Consider the following 11,554-nt stretch of genomic DNA (forward strand, 5'->3'; position numbering starts at 1 on the left):
ATAATTTGGGGCAGGAGATTCATTTTCATACTCTTTTTTTTTTTTTTGTTCAACAAAATTTCAAAATTTGAAAAGATATTTTTTTCGTTTCGAAATTGTGGGATCCCTCTCCCCCAAATCCACTGGACAACACTTTGGGACAAGTTAAAGTGTGTAAAGTTACTCATGTGCATAAATCTTTGTAGGATTGGGGACTGTATATTGAATTCTGAGGAATATTCTAATTCATAGTTTTTAGTTTCACTGCTAGAGTATACTTTCAATCTTTTCTCTTATTTTCTCAGGAACACAAGGTTCCAGTGCGACACGTGTAAATACGCTCGTCTTTAATCTCTCTGTGGCAATGCTATTTTCACAGAACACAGTTCCTTTAGCATAAGCACCATCTCTAATCTTTTCTCCACTCCCTCCAAAATATTTTTCCATTGTTCTTTATGTGAATAATCATTGCAGCTTTCTCTAGTTACAAGGTCACGACAGGCCTATAGTGTCTGGGATTTAGGATTCTTTACTTCTGAACTCAAATAACTTTGAATGGACCCTGAATATTACTGCTGAGTTTACTCCATGCATCAGAACTTCCTTTTTGATTTTCAGAAATGTTTTCTATGCCTTCAGTAATTTCCCCAACCAGGTGTTAGGAAAGAATTCCCCCTGTGGCAACTAGGAAATGTCCTGTACAGGACCAGCCCTGGACATGTAAGAAAGGCAAGTGGAACTTTAAACTTCCTCCATTCTTTGGTAGTTTGGCTTAACAGAGCAGATGTTCCCTGCTGATGCACTCTGCCAAGTTGCTGACAGCTAGCAATGCTGGCTCTGTTAGATTCTCTGTATGTGCCTCTGGTTAACCTGGCTTTTTCACCAGCTCTAGCTCAATACAGAGATTCTCCTCTGTTCAGCAGCTTGTAAAGACCTGTAATCTAAGGTGTGCCAGGTTTCTAGGGTGCAGCGGCAGCAGGAAGAAGAGGATGCACAGGAAACCCATGCTCATAGTCACTGGAACTAAGGGCGCTGGGGGTCCTGCTGCACCCCCTGTATTGAAGTGGTATTCATCATATACAGGGTTTACAGTTTGGTACAATGACTCTCAGCACCCCTGCCCATGCTCTCAGCAGCCCATAGAATGCTTCCAGGCCACTCTCAGAAGGTTGAGATTAGGCCCTGACAGGCTCACTTGCCCTTTCTATTGTGTGACTGGGGGCTTCTTCAGTTGGAAGCCTAGGATATGAACCCTGAGCAGTGGATGGGAAAACATTCATTATTATTGGTGGAGGTACAGGTGTCAACCTGACATATGTACCACCAGGAAGGCAGGAGGGACAGGTAAAAGCCTAGCTTTTACTGTGCTGGGGTATGTATATGTAAGGGAGGGGGCAGATGACCGCTTGTCATCCTCACTGTCAGAGTGGCTTTTCCACCATTAGGCCAACAAACTCATTGTAAGGAAGATAGAAAGCTTGCTTTCTGCCAAATCTGAACCTGCTGGGGGGACACATACATTCAGCATACAACCCCATACTCTACCTTCTGGTCCTTTCTGTTTTTATCAACTATTTGTAACCCAATCCATTTGCTAGTTAGCTTAATTATATCTTCCTCTCACTGTCTCCCACCCATTCTCCCCCTCACCCTATTGCTGCCCTCTGTCCTTCACTTCCAACTCCCCATGCCATCCCTCCCTTGTTGCCTGTCCTCTCCTCCTCAGCCTCTCTTTGCAAAAGCTAGCTCTGCTCTTATGCCCATCACTCAGACTTTGCAGGCAGGACATGACTTGCAAGGCTAAAATGAAAGCTGTCAAATACTTTGCTACCCAGTGCTTTGAATTCAGTTCAGATCCAAGTGTCAATACATTTTAAAATGGAGCTCTTCTACCCTGAATTTTCGGAACATGACAATTAAGCCTGAGTACTATCCAAACCAGGTCAAATTTGCAGCCAAGGTTCCATCAAGTCAAAATTACATGAGGGCGAGGCCTGTTTGGTCACTTCTGCCAATACGTCAGTGTACAAAGGGCAGAGGCTCATCACTAGTGAATTGATCAGTATACTTGGATAGTAATCAGTCATAGGCACTGACCTTTTTACCAGTAAATTGAGATCTTCCTCTGAGGTGATCTTGTGGTAGGATTAACACAGATACAACAAAAACAACGAGGAGTCCGGTGGCACCATATAGACTAACAGATTTATTTGGGTATAAGCTTTTGTGGGTAAAAAACCCACTTCTTCAGATGCATGGATACATCTTCAGATACATGCATCTGAAGAAACGGGTTTTTTACCCACAAAAGCTTATGCCCAAATAAATCTGTTAGTCTTTAAGGTGCCACCAGAGTCCTCGTTGTTTTTGTGGATACAGACTAACACGGCTACCCCTCTGATAATAGAAACAACAGAGTACTTTACTTGTATCATTTTTTATTTTTTTAATAGTAACCAGAGTCGCACACCCTATTTGTATGCTTTTTTTTTTCTATTTCCCAGAACCTTTTCCAGTGTATTGCACAAAACTGTACTGCTTCATCAGGTTTTAGTTCTGCACATTAGCTATTCCAGTGAGCAACCTGTAATGCTTTGCTCAAACAGAGTTTGCAACCACTGCAGTTGGAAACCGCTTTTCCTTGATAAAAGTTTAACTAAAGTAGATGAATCAGAGCAGCTTTTTGTATCCAGTAAGTGGCAGATGTGTATCTACCAGAGAAGCACTGAACCGCTTAAGTGAACAGGAATCCGTTTTACAAGAACTGCGCTGTGGATATTTTAATACTTGATATATCTAAATAAAGCTCTTTCCTTCCAAAGTAAATGTCAGATCCCTCTCTTACATTAAGGTATGACTTTGTAAGTGGTGCATTATGTTTCTTTGCACACTATTGAAAGCTGTTAATAACAAGAGGCATCAGAAATGTTTTGGGGGTTTGCCTTTACCATCTTGAGTGCTCATAAGAAATCTTGTTTATAATTTACCTCCCTAGAGGTCACACAAACAGGTGTTCTGTGACCTGTGAGGTTTTAAAGTAGTTTATACTTATGCTGAATTAGAATTTTCCAGAGATTCAGACCTTCTACTCAAGGAATTTTTAAAACAGATGTATGGGCTTGGGAAGTAGAGCTACATACAGCTTTTTATACTCAAGCTAATACCAGCAACTCTGAGGCTATTTTAATTTGGGTGTAAAAATTAATGGTGTTTCAACATACATGTTCAGTTATTTCTCTGTCGTAATAATAATTATCATTATCAAGGGCAACATGGTGCAGCAAGCCTGGGATGTTGAAATTATCCAGGCTTGTATTGTCATTGGCTTGTTTTTATGCCAGGCTGCAGGTACTTTTTTCCAACCAGGCAAAAATGCAAGCCACTCTGTTCCCTCAGAGAAAGTATGCTCCTGCTGGGAGCCGAGAAGCAAGCTGGAGGCCTATTAGCGGCACATGGTATCATTTCAGAAACATTTGGGGCAGGTGAGGGAGGGCAACGTTGTCATCTTATAGAACATCTTACTGCGGTCACTGTAGTATATCCTGTAAAGTCTGGAGGAATGCACAAAAAGTGGAAGAAAAATTGGAACATATAGACTCAGGGAAATTCTTCAAACCAAAGTTTTATGTGCTGTGATGGGAATGGCAACTGCCCCCTTGCCCGTTAGCCAGTGACACCCCTGCTTGGACAGGACAGTATTGAATTAGCTGGGATTCAAACTAGGATTTTCTAGTAAGCGTGCTGCGTTTTCCCAAGATGAAAATGTAACATCATGAATGTTCATAGATTAAGTTTACTCCAATGCAGAGAGCTAATACAAGGTCTATGAACCATGTGGGCCTACTTTTTTATTATTTATTATGTATTTTGGCAATGCCTAGAGGCAAAGGCCTCATTGTGCTAGGTACTATGAGCTCAGAATACAATCCTGAAGAGAGAGAAATGGAGGCATATGTCTGCATGGCAATCATGGAATGTGATTGTAACTCGTGTAGACATAGATGAGCTAGATAGCTCAATCCCTGTGACTGCAGTATAGACTCATAGACTTTAAGGCCAGAATGGATGGTCATGATCATATAGTCAGACCTCCTGCACACTACAGGCCACAGACCCTCTCCCACCCACTGCTGTAATAGATTCCTAACCTCTGACTGAGTTAATGAAGCCCTCAAATAATCATTTAAAGAGTTCAAGTTACAGAAAACCCACCGTTTAAACTAGTTTAAACCTGCAAGTCTCCCCAGAGCCTCTGCCAATCTTTCCCTGAGGAAAATTCTTTCGTGGCCCCCAAATATGGAGGTCAGTTAGACCCTGATCATATAGGCAAGACCCAGCTGCCAGACACCTGGGAAAGAATGCTCTCTAGTAACTCAGAGCCATCCCCATCTAATGTCCCATCACTGGCTATTGGAGATATTTCCTACATGCCTTTGTAAGCAGTATCATCATACCACCCCCTGCATAAACTTATCAAGCTCAGTCTTGAAGCCAGTTAGGTTTTTTGCCCCCCACTGCTCCCTTTGGAAGGCCGTTGCAGAATTTCACTCCTCTGATGGTTAGAAACATTCATCTAATTTCAAGCCTAAACTTATTGATGACCACTTTGTATCTATTTATTCTTGTTTCAATATTGGCACTTAACTTTTCTCCCTCCCTGGTATTTATCCCTCTGATGTATTTATAAAGAGCAATCGTCTCACCTCAGCCTTCTTTTGTTTAGGGTAAACAAACTGAGCTCTTCGAGTCGCCTTTCATAAGGTTGGTTTTCCATTCCTTGAACTATCCTAGTAGCCCTTCCCTGCGCCTGTTCCGGTTTGAATTCATCTTTATTAAACACAGGAGACCAGAACTACACATGGTATTCTAGATGAGGTGTCACCAGTGCCTTCTATAATGATACCACCATTCCCCTCTCTCTACTCAAAATACCTTGCCTGATGCATCCTAGGACTGCATTAGCCTTATTCACAGCCACATCACATTGGCCACTAATAGTCATCCTGAGATCAATAAATACACCCAGGTTTTTCTCCTCTTCTGTCGCTTCCAACTAATAAGTCACCAGATTATAGCAAAAATTTTTGTTGTTAATTCCTAAGTTCATGACTTCGCACTATTAAATTTCATAACATTTCTATTACTCATTTTCAAGGTCATCCAGATCTTCTTGTATAATATTCCATTCCTTTTCCATATTGGCAATACCTCCCAAATTTGTGTCATCCGCAAATTTTATTAGCACACTCTGACTTTTTGTACCAAGGTCATGAATGAAAAATAAGATTGCTCCCAAGACCTATTCCTGAGAAATTTCACTAGTAACCTCCCTTCAGCCTGACAGTTCACCTTTCAGTATGACATGTTAACTCTTTAACCAGTTCCTTATCCAACTTTCAATTCTCCTATTAATCCCCATTTCTCCAGTCTAACTAATTTCCCATGTGGAATTGTATCAAATGCCTTATCAAAATCCAGGTATATTAGATCTACTGCATTTATCTTGTCCAAACAATCCGTTATCTTCTCAAAGAAAGAGATCATGTGAGTCTGGCATGATCTACCTTTTATAAAACCAGGTTGCAGTTTATTCCAATTACTGTTTACCTTTATGTCCTTAACTACTTTCTCTTTCAAAATCTGTTCAAAACCTTGCATACAAACTGAGGTTTAATTAATGGGCCTGAAGTTTCCTGGGTCACTTTTTTCTCATTTCTTAAATAGGTACTCTGTTAGCAATTCTTCAGTTACAGGATACAACTCTTGAGTTTGTTTTGGTTTTGTTTATTTAAAGATATGTTCTAGTTCAAAAAAATAATTGGGGGTGGAAGGTCTATGGTGAGACTACAGCTATGGCCTGACTAGGCCAGGAGGTCACACTGATCTCTTCTGGCTTTCCAATCTGCGAATTTTTGAATCTATTAAACCTTAATTTTGGCATTTCCTAACTTTTGAGCTCTTGACGTTGCAACCTTCATAATGTTCTTTGCATATAATATACACAAAGAATAAAATATGAATTCTATCATTGAACCTTTATAGCTATTAACAGTGCTGAACAAATTATGCTGATTTCACATTCTGCCTATCACTGTGGTTTGTTGCCCAACAGTCTGTAACATAGGAAAAAACAGATAATGCACATGTTACAGTTCCCAGTAGGTGATAAGGTGAGAGAAAGACATATGTTATTATTTTTTCAAATAAGTTATTTAAAAAGCATTTGAAGCTGTTCTTAATCTCTCTTCAGAGATTTTTGAAGGACAAAAGTGGTTTTTGGTGATTCTACTTTTAGATGAGGTATAAGGTGCTTATAATAAAGTGTAGGGTCACTTGGTTCTCTCTCTCTTTTTTTAGAGGGAAGAAAGATCAGCGCTAATCCGTCAGTTTGTTTAATATTGGTCAGTGACAATTTAAATATTCTTGCTGTGTGAATCATAAAACGTAACATTTTGTGAGCTGCCTGGCCATACACAAATCAATTATACAGAAGATTCTACAGCTGTGGATCTTTTCTTAGTGGTCTGAAGAATCACCATTTTCAAAGGCAGAAGTTGTAAAACTGAGTGGCCGAGTGTGGATCTGTGAAATTTTTTGATGTGGCCTACAGGATGATAAAGATTAAGAACCACTGAAATAAATAAATTAACAGATCACAGCAAAATAGAATCATTTTATGAATTTGTGAGTAAGAGCTGTGTAGATTTGAAATGTTTTTAACAGTTTCCAGGGCTGTGATTATTTGGAATGTCATGGTGATGGACAAGCTTTGTTTCAGACCTTTCTTTTGGTGGAACAGCCTGGTCCAACCACTTTTAGACTGGATATCTGGGCTACAGCCCCTCTATGCACCAACCATGTTAACCCAACCGCCCCAACTGTGTTCAGCGTCTGCAAGCCCTTTTCCTTCAGGAGCTGTGATAGCACATTAAAGAGACTCATAAACAGCTCCATCCACATTAAGCATTATTTATTAACTCCCCCAAAGGTACATAGCAATCAGAGACAAGGCTTAAAACAGAGGCCTATAGGGCCTCACTTAATCTTTTCTTGCAAGATTTCACTGACACTCTGTGAGCTGCTCCTCACAACCCGTTCATTACCCTTCCTTTCTAGGCCCAGGGTCCTTTAATGGTTTAGTATCTCCTTTGATCCTAGGCTCAGCCCTGGGAAAAGTAAACCTGGTTGGAGCCAAGCAAGGGCATTTCCCAATTAAAAGCTTCCCCATTGTTCCCTTAAGGAGACTTATATCTGTCATTGTTTCATTTCCTGTTTGCTTCACCCCATTACAGCCTCCTTTGATTAAATTCTATGCTGTCAGGCAGGATAATAAGAAACAGGTAAACTGAGGGCATGTGATATTTATAAAAATAATACATATAACTCCCTCATTCTCCACAGCCTTTAACTATTTGGGAAATTGTATTCCGTCATTTTGAGGTATTTCCTGCAGTGATGTGGAGACTTTTGAGAAGAATGGCAATTCACAGGGAGTTGAATTTGGTGGAAAAACCTCTCTGAGATTGTTAAGTAAATGCTTTCTTGAATATTAAAGGCAGAAACCCTAGAACCCTGACATCAGTGATGATTTCTGCCACAAGGGAAGAGAAAATAATGGTGTTTTGTTCATCATACTAATCTGTATATTTTAGATTGAACACTTCTATAAATAATTGTTGGCTGCGGAATTCTGAAGAATCTGAATACGTCCTCCGCTTTGTGTGTGTTGTACACATGCATGTATTTAAACTCCCCTCTACCATCTATTATGTTGCTCTCTCCCCTTTTAGAGTAGCAGCCATGCTACTCTGTATCCACAAAAAGAAAAGGAGGACTTGTGGCGCCTTAGAGACTAACCAATTTATTTGAGCATAAGCTTTCATGAGCGACAGCTCACTTCATCGGATGTATCTCCCCTTGTGTCTCTGAACAGAAAAGAAGGCATGTCCCAATGAGTTCTCTTTCCCAAAAAAGAACAAACAAGGATTGTCTTCAAAGGGTGGCACAACAGCAGCAATATATTGGTGATCACACACAAGTGTTGTCACTGTGACATATAAGATATACATGTAACTACCATACTTCAGAATGTTTCTTTTAAGTGTTTGATTTTAAAAAGAATAATGTACAGGGGAGAGGCATAGAAACACAAAAAGTGATATCCACCAAAGTTCCTCCACCCCATAGGCAAACTATTCAGATACATCAGATTTATCCAGAAATCCTTCTCTTAAGCACCTTCATCAAAAGTCCTTTATCAAAATACCTATGATGTTTCATGAACCTGTGTCATCCTGCCAAAAATTTCATCTTTCATTGTCCTTATTCTTGCTGTACCATTGATTACCCAGTGGCAAGCCAGCCTCTTGTTCCATTCCCATGTGTTAACCCGCAATATAAAAATATTTCTTTTGTACATTTTTTAAAAATAATAGCTGATATTTTGTGTCAATGATGGGGAAATTGCTAATTTCACCATGGTTTGCGTATAGCACTTTTCATATATAGAAGCCAGGAGGTTTGGGAGGCCCTGGAGTTTAACTTGTGCAAAATAGCTAATATTCTGTTTAACTGAATTCTGTACCAAAAGGATCTGAGAAGCACAGACATCTGCCCAAAGGGCCACCTCAAAAGTTTGAGGAGTATACGATGACTAAAACATCACCTGATAAACCTAAAAACATTCAAAAAATGTTTCTTTTTGAGAGAGACAAGGTGGGTGAGATAATCTTTTAGTGGGCCAACTTCTGTTTGTGAAACAGACATGATTTAAAGCTCCATGGAGCTGTTCTTCAGGACCTGAAAAATGAAAGCTTGGTGCATGTTGGAAGCTTGTTTCTTTCACTGATATAAATTGGTCCACTTAAAAATATTACCTCACCCACCTTGTCTTTCTCCTCTCCACCCTGGCTACAACATCATTGCAAACCTTTTATTCTGACATTCTGAAATTAAACATTTTGATTTTTCACTTCAAAACTACTTTTGTTTTGAAAATTCCTTCAATTTTATTTTTAAAACTTTTTACAAGATAAATAGTGCTCAAAATCACAATGAGCATACAACCTGAAACAACTTTAAAAAAAAAATTGAGTGGCAAAACAATTTAAAAAAATTCATTTTCAGCTCAACCTGAAACATCGTGGTTGTTTTTTTATTTTTTAATTTTTGGAATAACCATCAAACTGAAAAATGTATTATTTATACAGCTCTAAGTCTACAGTGATAGACAGCCAAATCTCTCAGTAATTGCTTTATTAAACACAAATAGCTTGTCAACTAACAAACATTTCTAAAGAGCCAAGTCAACAATCTATACTAATGGCCTTCAAAATAATACTTAAGAGTTCAGCCTATTTTATGATTATGAAAGAGAAAAAAATCTTCTCAATTAACAAAACTTTAAAATGACTTGATTATTATTCTTACAACTTACAAATATATCCATTGATTTAAATCATATTGACTGAAAATATGTTGCTGGTTTTACAAACCAATTTTCATTTCCGGCTGAATTTTCGTAGTGAAATTCTGAACTCTAGAAAGCTTGGCATATAATATCAATTGAACTTTCATATGGGTGAATAACATGATTGTAATATATTTCCTGAATTTAGTTTCCTTTCCATTCATGTTTGGCACTGAGTTTTAAAATGCCAACAACATTTGCCTCATGTCTTTACTGAGAGCAAGAAAATAAGTCTAATTTTCCAAAATTATGCATATTGTTTCTGTGGCTAGGACAGGATTTTTCAAATCCCTGCCAGATCTGTAAGAATTGTCATGTTTTCTTCTCTTCAATTGAAGTTACGTGAGGCAAATGACTGTCTAGGTCTCAGATGTTTTTCTCCTTGTTCTCTAGTGATAGAGAGTTGAATTCTCTGGTCATGAACTTTCAAGAGAATCTATTCTGCTTTATTTCAGGTCAATGGGGAAACCATTTGGAATTACTAATGCTATATTTTAGATCTACAGAACTTGCACATTTGGATGAAAGTCTGTTTCCCTCCCACCTGTTTCCACATCTTAATAAAAAAAGAGCATCCTGACTCTCCTTTCATATATACTCACAAACTTACAATAATATGTACAATTTTTTAAAAATTATATAGATTTTGTCCCAAGTATTTATCAGCACTGGCCTGAAAAAAAAACAGATACTAAAACTGTTTCAAATTCTATATGGATATTCTGTAGTTTATTATCAGGACCTTTCACAAAGAGGCTGGCTTCTTAAGGGGATTTGGGCTCAATTTCACTGGTGATAGGATCAGCTCATCTCCCCAGATAGGAAAATCATTGGGTCATTTGACTAACTCAGGCCAAACCTTGAGAAATAAGGAAGAGGCCTGGGGATAAATGAAGGGAAAGGAAGCTGTGGCAGAGGCTGCAGCGAGCAGGAGGCCATTAACCAGGAGAAAGGTTTGTGCATGGAGAACCACTTGGACACTGAGCCTGTGGAAGACTCCAGGCAAGAAGTCCTAGGTGTCACTGCTGGGAGAGCAGGTAGACAGATCACCTTGGGAGTTGTGCAGAAAAGTGCATGAACTGTGTATGACAACCTGTACCCCATGTTCACCCTTTTATAAAGTTGTAATATATTTTGTACAAAATGTACCTTGCGAGGAATCATTTGAAAAGTCATCATCTGTTCAACATTATTGTCCTGGTAAAATGTGTGGCAACATTGTATTTATAGTTGCAAGACTCTACTGTTGCTCCAAGGTTAAGAACCATGCTCCAAGGTTAAGAAAAGCAGGCCCAAACCAGTTTTTCAGAGGCAAAGACACACTGGAACTCCAGCCAGGTGCTAAAGGTCTATCACCAGTTTAAGCAACCATTCTCCAACAGGTGGGAAGGGGTAAACAAGAAATTTGCATTCCATCCCAGGGACAGTTCAAAACTCATGTCCACAAGAGACTGTTTTTGTCACCATGACTCAGGAAGGATGTTTCTAGTAGAAGAAATAGAATTGTAATGAGGGGAGGAAAACACTTGACTTTACTCCTCTTCCTCCCGTCTCTCAGCTCATGATATCAATGAATACCTGAAGGACACTGAACTCAGGTGGAGGGGACCCAAGCTGGAAAGAGACCCAGCCTGTGAAATGTACGGTGTGGTGCAGAGAAATGCCTTTGATTTGAATTCTCTTTTATGCTTCATTACTTGTAATCACTTAAAATCTTTCTTTTCTTTCTGTAATTAATTCTAGTTAGGATTAAACAGTGGTTAATATAAAACAGTAAAACAAAGTTTATTATTAAAGTGGGTGAGGAAACTCCATTTGGATAACAAGGCTGGTGCATGACATTTACCAATGATGAAATGATGTAACTTATGTGAGCTTGCATTGTTCAGCCGTATGTTGGGCAGTACAAGACACACATTTCTGGGGAAAAGTCTGGGACTAGAGAGATTGCTGATACTGCTCTGCACTTTAATTCCTGAGTGTCTAGCTCTTAATACCTTGTGACTGGGACCAAGTTACATTGCTGGAAACTGTGTGTTAACTGGCTAGGATTGGGTGTTCTCATAGCAAAGCAGCGTAAGAGGCACCCGAGGTTGGAGAACTGGG

This window comes from Lepidochelys olivacea, assembly GCF_965140295.1.
Source record: "Lepidochelys olivacea isolate rLepOli2 genome assembly, chromosome: 1".
Lineage (NCBI taxonomy): Eukaryota > Metazoa > Chordata > Testudines > Cheloniidae > Lepidochelys > Lepidochelys olivacea.